Source organism: Lissotriton helveticus, chromosome 8 (genome assembly GCF_964261635.1).
Source record: "Lissotriton helveticus chromosome 8, aLisHel1.1, whole genome shotgun sequence".
Lineage (NCBI taxonomy): Eukaryota > Metazoa > Chordata > Amphibia > Caudata > Salamandridae > Lissotriton > Lissotriton helveticus.
Genome location: NC_136069.1, coordinates 495,857,297 through 495,869,798, shown reverse-complemented (window position 1 = coordinate 495,869,798; position 12,502 = coordinate 495,857,297).

The window sequence follows — 12,502 nt, the reverse complement described above, 5'->3', positions numbered from 1 at the left end:
GGTCTCTTTTGCCCAACTATTATGTGTTTTTTGCAAGGTAGACTGGTTTTTCTGTGTAGAGAGATTTGTGGGTTATGAGGGCAGTTTTGAATATACATCTTGCCTCTGTTGAGTTTCTTGAGAGTGGGAGTGATGTGGTCCAACAAATCTCCCCTAACATTCGTCTAACCGCTGCGTGGAGTGTAGCTTTCAAAGAAGCTGTGTATGTTTTTTTGGCGCTCGTGATCGTTGCGTTAAAGGAAGTCCAGCTTAGAGAGGGCTAGGGATTGAACCACAGTCTTTAGATCTTCAATGGGGATGAAGGGTTTGATTTATTTGAGGTGTTTCAAACTGTAGAAGGCACTTTTAAAGGATGCATTAATATGTTCTTTCAAGCATGTGGAGAAGTGTGGCTCAGGGGTTAGAGGCGGCAGACCCGGAATCTGAGATCGGTCCTGGACCAGAGTTCAATTCCCCGCCCCGGCGGGTCTTGGGCTAAAAAATTCCACGGACTCGATAATTCTCACCCTGGTGCCTCCTTGACTCACGGGTTCACACTCTGCGACTCTGGGCAATAGCTTGCTTAATCTCCACATCGGCCCCTCGCGGCGGGATGCCTGACTTTCACCTTGTGGATACCCTGCTATCTCACAGGGGAATATCAGGAAGGGTTCCCTAAGCAAGCGCCGGGACACCTGCTTTGCGGGTAGCTGTGCGCTATATAAGCTCAACTACATTTACATTTACAAGTTCAGGTTTTCGACAAGTGTAATCCCCAGGGATTTGACAGAGTTAAAGATGGATAGTTCGCAGTTTAATGAAGTAAGTTTGTCTAGACTTTTGAGAATGGTGATGTTTACATTGTTGCTTGAGTGGAAGATGTTTGGGTGGTTCAAGGGCAGAAACTAAATGAGGAATGGTGGTTATTATTAGAGGATTCCAAAGATGATAAATTCAAGTAAGTCAAATAATACACATGTAAAGAGTGACCACCTAGTAAAAGACTGAAACACTCTCTTCATACATTTGTGAAGGTGGCGTCAGAATTGAGTATATATGGTGACCCTCTATTTTATTATGACAGATGTGTATCATCAGAGTTGATTCGTGAGCTACTGCTAGAGTGTGTCATTGAGGATATATCGGTATGTCTGTCTCAAAAAATCTGTTAGGATCTGTAAGAAACTAGATTATTATTTGGGGGAGGGTGAATTTCCATTTTAAGAAATAATCACAACACTTGTATGGATGAATTCTTAAATTCACTAAATGAACCGAAGTGAACCCCCGGTAGCTAAGGCACAGCAATGACAGCTATGACAGAGAGCAGACAAGCCTAAGCAGTTTTTGGCATAATCTATAAAGAATGTATGCAGTACTAAAACAGTTGTAGGAGAGTAGGGTCTGCTTCCTATGGTCACCCCTACTTTTTGCTGTGATTTTCTGGTTTTTCGACTTTAGTGTGGCTGTGGGCCTGCTAATCAGACCCACAGCCCAGCTGTTCTCTCTCTAAATTGATACCATGTACTTTAGGTACATACCTGATTGGGTATTGGGTCACCTCTGTGAGCCCCTGTATAGTGTACCATAGATACCCAGGGCATAGGTGCATCCAAGACCTACCAGGGGCTGCAGCATGTATTATGCTACCCCTGGCTGGCTATCCAAACTGACACCACATGCTGATCACTCAGCTTGGGTAAGGTGGTGTAATCACCTCTTACTTAGATATAGTATACCTATATCTACCCATATATATATAGACACATATGCACCTATAAGTCACTCCTATGGTAGGCCTCGACAATCCTGGAGGCAGAGTGCTTGGTCTTATGTGAGAGGGTGCCCTAGCATGAGCTGAGCCCCTCTGCAGCTTTTGGAACCATCTCCTTATAGCTGTTCGATGATATAGCCATACCATATACTCTTAAGTGCATTATAATCCTTGCGGTTAATGCTAACTTTGGTTTGAATTTATCAAAACATGTCGTGTAAGATGTCAAACACTTTGGAATACTAACCCCCGCCAGTTCTGGCGGCGGGGGCAGCATTCCACCCTTCTAGAGGGAAAAGACATGTATGTTACTGCTTTACCCGGTTTAAGTTAAATAGAGCCCCAGCATCACAAAATGGATGCTGCTGCCACAGACACAAGTCTGACCTCCTGCTGCTGGACGAAACTCCGGCAAGGGAGGCCTGGACAATAGGTTTCCTGTCCAGGGAGGTGCCAGCACCTCCCCAGACAGGCAGATGTGTATTGGGACAGGGAGGGCTGCATCAGCAGATGCTTTTTGAGACACTGCCTGGGGCACACAAGGTGCTCCATGCATAGCCCGGTTCAAATCAGTTGCTGGGGCACTCCAGCCCTGCTCTGTCGTGAAACTGGACAAAGGGAAAGGGGTGTAACCACCCCCTCCCCAGGTCCATCCATAGGAGGGACCTAGCAGGTATTCCAGCCCCTTAGCTTAGTATAAGTATAGGAGCTGTGTCCCCAGGAATTTAGATTATTCTGGAATGAAACTTTGATACAGAACTCTTGGACCTTCGGCATTCTATTTCGACTAGAAGACTGAAGACATCTCCCTCGTGGTCAAGGAGTGACCACCCTGTGCAAACAGGCACCATCAGTAACTTGCTAGTCTACTTTGTCGACACTCCCGCCAAAACCTGAAGACTCAGTGACACAGGAACTGGACTTCCAGACTTCTCTAACTCTGACCCACATCCACAGTAAAGCTGAGATCTGTGGCAAACACGAGAGACATGGGACCGGATACCCTGGACATCCTGAATTTTGCTAACTGCATCGACTTCTGAGGTAACTCGGAGTTGTGCATTGAAATACGAGAAGCCCCAGACACGAGAACCATATGCATCAATGCTCAGCCCTCCACACTCCACGTGTGCCACGTGGGGCCTGCTCTTGCATTTCAGCTTGATGCGTCTTCCCGGTTGCTAGCCCATTGGCTAGTGAGCCTCCTAAAGACAAACCTTTAAAACCAAACTGCTTTCCTGGTTGCTCCAGGCTTGTTTCAGCTTCGCTGCAAAAGAGAAGCTCCTCAGACCTTGCTGGTCTGCACCGAAGCCCATCTTCACCTCCTGCATGGATTGCGTTTGCCAAGGCTTGTTGGGTCCAGTCCAGATACCGACACTGCAGTCAACTAGATCCTTTGTGGGACAGCTTGAATCCAGCTCCTGGTTGTCATCGACACCTCCTGGTCCTTGTGGCTGCAGAGACAAACTTCCCTTCTTCACCTGAGATCATCGCAACATCACCTGGTTCCTTCCTGGTACCTTCCTGGTCACTGGCTAGTGACCCAGACTCTGTCCCCTCTGCTTTCAGGTTCTTCACAGCTTCAATCCACCCTTGGATCCACCCGGACACTCTTCCTCTGGTCGCCTGCAGCACTTCTTTGCAGATCTCCATTGAAAGCATCAACGAAACCCGACACCAAAAGGCACCTATGCACCCGTCTTCCCTGGGTGAGGTAACACAAGTACTCTGGTGCTCCCATGGGTCTTGACTCAAGAAGTGTCCTAGTCTAAAGGGATTTTGTCGTAGTCCATCTGGAAGTGCCCTTAAACAGTAACTTTGTAACTTTTATGTTCTCCATTATGGTAACTCGCGACTGTGTTTAGACACTGCACGCGTCTCCCGTGGGCCTCCTATTTCCTAACCTTTGGTTGTCTAGTGTAGCCCCAGCGATTCCCTAGGCCCTAGGCCTACTCACTGTTACTGTCGCGGGTTCTTATACCACTTGCTTAGTATATGGTTTGTGAGACCCCTAGGGTAAAACTGTATTTGTGCAACTTATCATATGCTAATTGAGTAACTTGTGATGTACTTTTACCTCTGACCTCATAAAGAGTGCAGAGGGGTTGTGTTAGAAATAAATACATATATAGTTGATATATACCTTGTGTGGTGTCCTTTCATTTGGTATTCAAGGGATTATAATTGGTAAAACAGTTTGCTTCACATGCTCTCTGAAGTCTTAGCCTATGACTGCTGGTCCATGCTACCACTAGGATAGCTTGTCTATAAGGTTGACTTTACAACCACCATCAATAAGGGTCGATTAGACTGCTGCAAGGTGCCCACTAGAATAGTGGACATCATATGACAGGCTAACTTCTCACAACAGTAATAAAGTCAAAACACCAAGCAATAAAACTCCCAAACCAAATTAGATAATTAAGTAAAATGTAATAAACAAAGTGACATCAAAACAATAAGCATCCAATATGAGGAACCATAGATATGAGTTTTTAGGTTTTAAGCAGAAATAACACAAAAAAGTGCAAATCTCCAATGATAGCCAATGGTTATGGTAGACCCGGCCCTAGCCATGATTTAAGGACGACCACAATGAAGACCTGGATGAATATAAAAAGTGGATTGGTCATGTTGAAAAGTGAGGAAGGTCAAGTTTAAAAAATGTCAAAGTCCTTTATCTGCTTTTTAGTTAAAAATCCTCTCTACCCATGTCAAGGTTGAAACTGTACCCGAGGACGTAGAACCACAGGTCAGATATTGGAAGCAGGTTGGTCCCGCTAATACTGGGGAGCATTTCAGTTTTTAAACAAAAAAGGTTCTAATTCTCAATGCAGAAAGTGACTTTGAAATATTTTCAAGAGGTGAGGACATTCCGGTGCGTGACATCTGAAATTCAATCCTATGCTGTGGACCTGCCAGTCAGATACTTTTCACGGTGGGTACCACTGAGAATCTGGAGTTTTTCAAAGTTTCTAAACTTTCTTCTGGTCCTCAAGACCTCCTCTTAGGTCACAGACAGCAGGTCCAATCCTCTTCTGTTCTTCCACAGAAGGTGTTCTGCTGGGATACCACATTTATGCCTGGCACTAACTATTGGGTGGGGATGACTCCTGGGCAATCTATAACCAATAGTCTAAATGATCCTAAGGGAAATCCTAATCATTTTTTCAGTAGTTTCTGTTTGTGTCACTGAAAGCAGTCCGAAAATTGTTTAGCATAGATAGCCTATTTGTCCCTCTCGTTCACCCTTTTTGTCTCTTTCAGCATTCACACATTGTATCTCCATCAGATCTGCTTTCTGTATCTTACTTTCCTTACTCTCTAATCTCACTGTTACTCACATACTCTCCTTACTCATTCACTGCTTGTTTCCTACTCTGTATTCCCTTGTCTCTCAATGTGTATCCTTCTCCCACTCACTTTCATTATCCCTCATGATCTCATCACCTTCCTCACTATCTCACTTCTTAACATAAAATTGACTGTTTCTTCTTCCACACTTACTACTTCTTTAACTCTCTCTACATTGACAGCTTATTTCTAACTCTCTCTATTCTCACAACAACATTTATTACTAGTCTCTTTACCTGAGCACTCCTTTATTTTACTCCTCTCGCACTCTTTCTCTCTATATCTTTCTTCTTCACACTCTTTTGGTAGATGGTCATCAATGCAATGGGCGACATTTTAAGTACTGGCTGAGAGAGCACACACCTGAGATCAGGAAGTTGTATATCAGTTCTTCACTCTTTGCAGAACAAGCTAAACCAGAATGTGGATGTTGCATCTTTTTTTAAGGCAACAGTAAGTTGTGTTGCTTACAAAGACTATTTCTTTCCATTGTTGTGATCAGGGCAGTAGTGTAGCAAAGATGCCACGGGCTCTGGAACAAGAAAGGTAAATGCCTTCTTTGACTGCTATAGGGGTAGTAAAATTCTGCAACTATCAGGGTTCAATGGGCCCCTCTGTGCTCTGGGCTGCATGCCACTGCACTTCTGCGCCAATGGTAGATATGCCTCTGGGTTTGGGCTTTAAAAGCCCAGGTTTGAAAATGTCTTTATAATTTTTAAATCACAAAAACACACCAGTTTGCCTTATTCTCTAGACCACAAGCAACCTTGCTTTACCATTATTCCTGTGTCACTCTCACACTAAAGTCTCTTATAAAAAAGGGTCAGTAAAGTTCAATGTTTAACTTGTGACTGTGTTTTCCAGTTCTCAGCACCAGTACCTATTTCTTAAAACTGCCATTTTCATAGTGTATCACATGGTAGTACTGTCTGATTATTTTTTATTAAAGTAGCGCCTCAGAAGACATTAACATTTTAATAAATAAAAAAAATGGAAATATCAGTGCTTCCAGGCCTTTTTTAAAGCTTTGTATTGTGTGGAATATTACAAATTGTCACATCTGTAGGAGTGTGAAGGTTAGGAGATAGCACAGGTACTGGCATTTTGCAGCTCTGTCATGGGGGAGTGGGTGGTGCAAGCCGAAATGGCCTTCTGAGAAATACCTAGGGCCTTGGCACTTATTTTATTTTACAAATTAAGCACTGGATAAAGTCTTAGAGGAATGAACTGTATGCAGCAGCTATCAAAAGTGGGACTTGGAAGAAGAACACAGAAGGCTTGAATGTTAGCGTCCTACTCTCTGTAGGTTGTATATGTGCACAATGGTTAGGCTCGTGCAGAATGAGAAATCAACCAACCTTCTCTTAGTGGACAAAATAATGTGCATTTAGTGACAGAACACTGTGGGCACAATTCACAAAGGTAAACTCAGACCTGAAGTCTAGGTTTAGACCTTAAGTCCACGTTTAGACCAAGCATCTAACTGTATACTTAAAGTCGAAATTTAGACGTGAAGTGTAAGGGCCTGATTCACAAAGGTAAACCTACACTTTTGTGCAAGTTTATGATTGTTTGCTAATCACAAAGGGGATGAAAAGTAGTATCATTAGAAGTGTGAAATCTTCACACATAGAAAGATAGGTCTTCTTATGTGCAGAGACTCCCCACTCGTAAAGATACTACTAGTAAATCCTTTTGTAAATAGCAAATAATTGTAAACTAACACAAAAGTGTAAGTTTACATTTGTGAATCAGCCCCTAGGTTTAGACTTCAGGTCTAAGTTTACCTTTATGAATAGGGCCTAAGTGTGTACAACTGGCGCTAACAAAAATTCACCCCAGCAAATACTGCAAGGCTTCAGCTACTCAGTTAAAAATACTGGAAGATGCAGCCAGTGCAGTTGGGATCCATCCAGCTCTGCGCCCTAACACACCACTGATAGCTACGCTCTGCCTATTAGTGTCCACTTTGCTGTGTCTTCTTATTAATGTCTCCTTTTACATTTTCACAAATCAAAAGTTCAACTTTTATCCGGAAAATTCACTATTTTGAACTGCAACTGCCTCCCCGCCCACTCCTGGAACCCACATCCCTAATATAAAGGCTTTTGCTTCAAAATGCCCTCCTCAACTGCCCACCAAATGAGCCACCCCAACTCACTTCCTCCTCTCCACCTATTGCGGTTGTTATGCGCTTGTTATTGGCCTTCCTCCCCATGTGTTCTCTAAGTACTCAACCAAGCTTAGGACCAAGAATTTAAGAGAGAGCTCTCAGTGTTCTTGCAGGGACATAATGCAAGCCACTGCTGCCCCTGTGGAGCATAGTGGCCCCAACTTTCCAGGGCGTCCCCATTTGGCCAAAGGCCAATGAATATTTGTGCGATGTGGGAGACTCAGGAGCTCCTCAATACATTCTGCATGGGGCCCAGTCACTTTGCGTTACCTCACTGTGTTCACAGTCATGTGAGTTCTCTACAATCCTAGGCTAACTAGCTTAATAAAGGTTTCCATGGCTGTCTCAATTATTTATCCGAGTCATATAAAGCAAGAGTAATCTTTTCCATAGCAAGAATGTGCCGTATCCTAGCATACCATTTGTGCATGTGAGGTTTGGATCTGTTCCCAATTGGGACAGAAGTCATTCTTTCACACATAGGATCAAGAAATTAATCAGTGGTCAGTTCCAGTTGATCTGTAGCATCCATCCCAAAAGTATGTTGACTGGGGAGTCTGCGATGCCCACCACTAATATCTCTGTTACAGCTGCAAATATTTCCTTCCAAAAGGAACTTGATCAGTGACAATCTCAGAAAATGTGCATTATTGTTTCTGCCTGCCTACAGCCTCTTCAGCAGATGTCTGGGGCCTCATTTATGAGGCCTTGCGTCAGTTTTGCGCTTCCAATGCGTCACTTTTTGTGACGCATTGGCGGCGTAAAACATGCCCCCTGTTGCGCGCTATTTACAAAGTGACGCTTCTAAGCAGAAGTGTCACTTTGTAAACCCCTGCGCTACATTATACCTGCGTTAGGTATAATATATGCAGAGGGGGCGTACCCCCGCAAAAAGCCTCGTAATAGTGACGCAGTGGAATCTATGAGATTTCACTGCGTCACTTTTAGGACGCTGTTGCATCAAAATCTTGCGCCTGCCTCACAGCAGGCGTAAGACTGATGCAAGCCCTTTCACATTGGGCTTTTCCCATGTGAAAGGACGCATTGCTGGAGTTGCGTCACTTTTGTGACACACCCCAGCAATGCGTGACTTTTGCGCTTACAGATACGTCAGAAATACTGACGTATCTGTAACTCCTTGCGGCATGATGCGTCATACTGTAAATATGACGCATCAATCATGTCGCAAGGAGTGCGCACTGAGAAGTGACACATCGCTGCTTTCACGCAGCGATGCGTCATTTCTCATAAATGAGGACCCTGGTTCGGCTGCATTAAACTGGTACAGTCTCTTGGAATTAAATGGCAGTTAAAAACTAATTTTGCTGCTATTTCCCTGCCCTATGTCTATAACATGCCTTTGTTTGTGTTGTTTAGAATTATATCTCATTTTGGGTCTGTGAAGGCCTGGACCAGATTCTTTCCCCTCTGTACTTGAGCGTGCTTGCTGCCTCGAATTGGGGATCTTCTCAAACATTATCAGAGGCAAAACGACCTCTTCCCTGACCAGTCTCTTCATGAATCATGATCCAATGTAACACTTGCTTGCAGCTGAACCTTTCTGATTGCTACATTCTGAAATGTAATGATGAGGAGGAGGTAGTTGAAGTTTATACATTTATTGGTAAAATACAAAGAAACAGGTGAGCGCCAGGCAGCAAGGCTTCCTCTCCAGGACACCAGTAGCAACTGACGAGCTGGATTGGAATCTGTGAAGAACTCACAGAGTATTACATGTCTCGCTCAACCTACGTACTTTAAAGGAACACAACACATCATGAGAAAATATAATGCATAATAAAAGTAACTACATAACACATCCCCCTCCTTTGGAAGATAAAGAAACAACAATTGGAGAAGAAATGGAAGAAAAATAAATGCAAGTAATGAGGTGAGGACATGCAATGGAAGGAACTACCTAACATATTCCTTCTGCCATGCAGGCAGAACTCTTTTCCTCTTACCAATGTCACACATGTCTATACTCCTGTCAACACCCTCCTTCACCAGTTTAGTGTTAGAATTAGAAGTACTCGGAAACCCCTCCCCCTCCTCACAATAGGAGTGGTATCCAAAGGAATGATATCTTCTTTCTCTAATTTTTGTGGTGACCTGGTTTTTCAGTTTTTCTTTGCTGATTCACTGTCTGATTCACTGTCTTCAACGGTTTCTGCTGGTACACAACCCTCATGACGGAAATCAGCTTGTATTGTACTGTAATCAAAATATTCCTCCACCCACTCAAAATTCGATGAATGTTCTCCCACATCATATGCTAGTCAAATGCAACATTCTTAGGTTCCAAACTCTTCCATCCTTATGTCTAATAGCAGTACAAATAACCTCTGCCACTTGTTGTGGTGCCTCAAACTTGCTTTCACCTTTAGGAACTTTAAAAGGTCTTTTAATTCGAACATAGTCACCAACCCTTACAGTGACATCTTTAGTGCCATGACGTGTGTCATAATGTTCTTTACTTTTCATATGTACAAATTCTAAATTTTTCTTTACTTCATCAGGTGACCATTGCTCTACTTCACCTTGCATAAGACAACTGGGGCTAAACTTACACCTATGCTTCCTACCTTTCATCATGATAAAAGTGGATGAACCAGTGGCAGCATGTGTTGTAACCCTGTAAGCACAAACTGCTTTTTGTATCCCTAACTTCCAATCTAACTGTTTGCTCATTGCAGCCTGGATCACACCCTTTAACGCTTGGTTAAAGCGTTCTACAGTGCCATTTCCACTAGGATTATATAGTGAGGTTGTCTTGTGCTTGATACCACATTTCTGAAAATAATCTTTTGCAATTTTGGTGGTAAATTGTACCCTATTATCACTCAACACACTTACAAGCAAACCTTCTAATACAAATAGCTTATCCAAAAACTTTAAAACACTGTGTGTGTCCACTTTTTCCACTATCTTAACCATGGGCCACTTGGTAAATTAATCAATTGCAACAAGGCTTATTCTTTAGATTCTCCAACAGGTCCAAAAATATCTATCGCTATTACTTCCCAAGGAAGATTTGGAATCAACTCTTCACTCATCGGAGGTCTCAAAGTATTTAAGGATTTATCTGCAGAGTAACAAACTGAACACTCTCTCACAAACTTCTTTACCTCCTTGTCAACACCCGGCCACCAAAAAATGCCTTTAACCACCAATTTTGTTCTAATTACCCGAAAATGTCCTTCATGGCACAATTGGAACACTTTCCTTCGTAATATTTTCAGTGGAATTATTCTGTCACCTCTCAGTAACAAATCTTTATCAAATGACAGTTCCACTCGTAAATCACAAATAGATTTCAAATCCTCATTAATATTGTGTTTCTTAAGCCACCCTTTACAAATATGGTTGGAAACAGCTTGTAAAACTTCATCTTTAGGAAACTCCATGTTTTTCAGAGGGAGGAAGATGGCGGCCGGCTAAGACGCTCGGTCGGGAGCTCCGACCACACCGAAGCATAATCAAAAGCAAAACATGCCTTTTCCCTTAATTTTTCTCCACGTAACCTGAATTATAACTATCGCATAATAGCGATCCTACCTAGACTCAGCCTGGTAGACCTCGGCTTTTATTGGAAATTCCGCAATGCAATTTTGCCCTCACCGGTACACCTCTGGAGCAAACGAGACGCCGTGCGCCGGGACCTGGGCGGCAGCGCAGGAGGCTAGCAGAAACTGTCGGAGGGCGCTGGGAAGGATCGCCTTCCTGTTCCGGGGGAATCCAGGCAGTGGCAGCACCTTCGGAAGCAGGCGCTGTAACGCGGACACGGGGAGAGCTGTTTCGCCGCACTGTCGAGCAGTAAAAGGAAGAAGCCTCCAATCTGGCAAGAAACCCCCCTACACCCCTAGCGAAAGTAGTGGCGGTGGGTCTGGCGATCCGGGGCAGAAACTAGAAGAAAAGTCAGTGGCAGCGAGAGACTCCGACCCGGGGTGGCGCCGAAATTCATTTAATACTCCAGGGGGGAGTGAGGAGACTAAGACCAAACACCAAAGACGTTCTGAGAGGAGGATCCTCCGGTCGCATAACAGCAGAGCAAACCATCAAAACCAGAGACTGCAACAGGAATCCGAGAGGACGATCTATACGGCCATGATCAAGGTACAGGGGGGGAAAGGAGGTGGGAGAGCTGCTGCTCCGGACTTAATTGTTGGGTGTAAACAATATAACCTTGTAAAATATCAAAATGTGATTCAGGACACACCACAGCGGGTACTTTCTAGTTCTGGGACTGGGACTGGGACTGGGCAAAGTAACTTTGTAGAGAGAAGTGAGGAGGGGGTGAGAGAAAGTGAGAGGACAAATAGTGAGACAAACAGTGAGACAGTAACCTGACCGGATACCCCGGAAGCTGAAAAAGTAGAGGAGGGTAAAGATACGCAGTCCTACAGTGAGAGCGGCGACAAAATAAAATCCTTCTACTGCCTCAGAAATAGACAATTCTCAAAGCAAAACTTCCCGCCAATAAAACAGACTGTAGTCCCTAGAACCACAAAAAGAAAACAGAAAGGGTCTCCCAAACTCGAAAGCCTATCGCAAAATATAAAGACCAGAGCAGCAAAAGCGAAAGAGCAAGGAAAACCTCAACTGGAGCAAAAGGTTAAAGTCACCCCCTCCTTAAGATCTTTTTTTAAAGTCCAACAGCTGGTTCAAGTCAGGGGTAGAGGCACAGTCCAACAAGATAAGAACGACCCCCCAAACTTACCCATGAGTCCCCTAATGAAAGAGGGAGTGGAAATGGCAAACGCAAACGATAAAGTAAAGTCCATAAGTAATTTCGCAAGCAGGGGGGAAACCTCACACGAAGCCCCTCAGTGGAGTCAACATTGAGCCCTAACACTCCTCACAGAACAGAACCTTCTGAAGCGATTTCAGATGAACCAGGGAATGATTTCACATTTAATCAAACCGAAAAATTGATGGAAAAGTTCATGGATAAAATGATGAGAGAAATGAAGGAGAGATTCACAGTGTCAGAAACTAATCAGAATAAAATACATGAAATGTGTGAGAACCTAGACCAAAAACTAAACGATCTAGGAGAAAGAGTCACTGCAATTGAATCTAAAGTAGAGACTCTCAGCAAAAAAGTTGACATAAACCATAAAATAAGATTGCTAAAAGACAGCGACAGGATCATCAAAGAAAAACTAGAATCGCTAGAGAACCAAGCGAGAAAAAATAATTTAAGAGTTTTAAATGTCCCA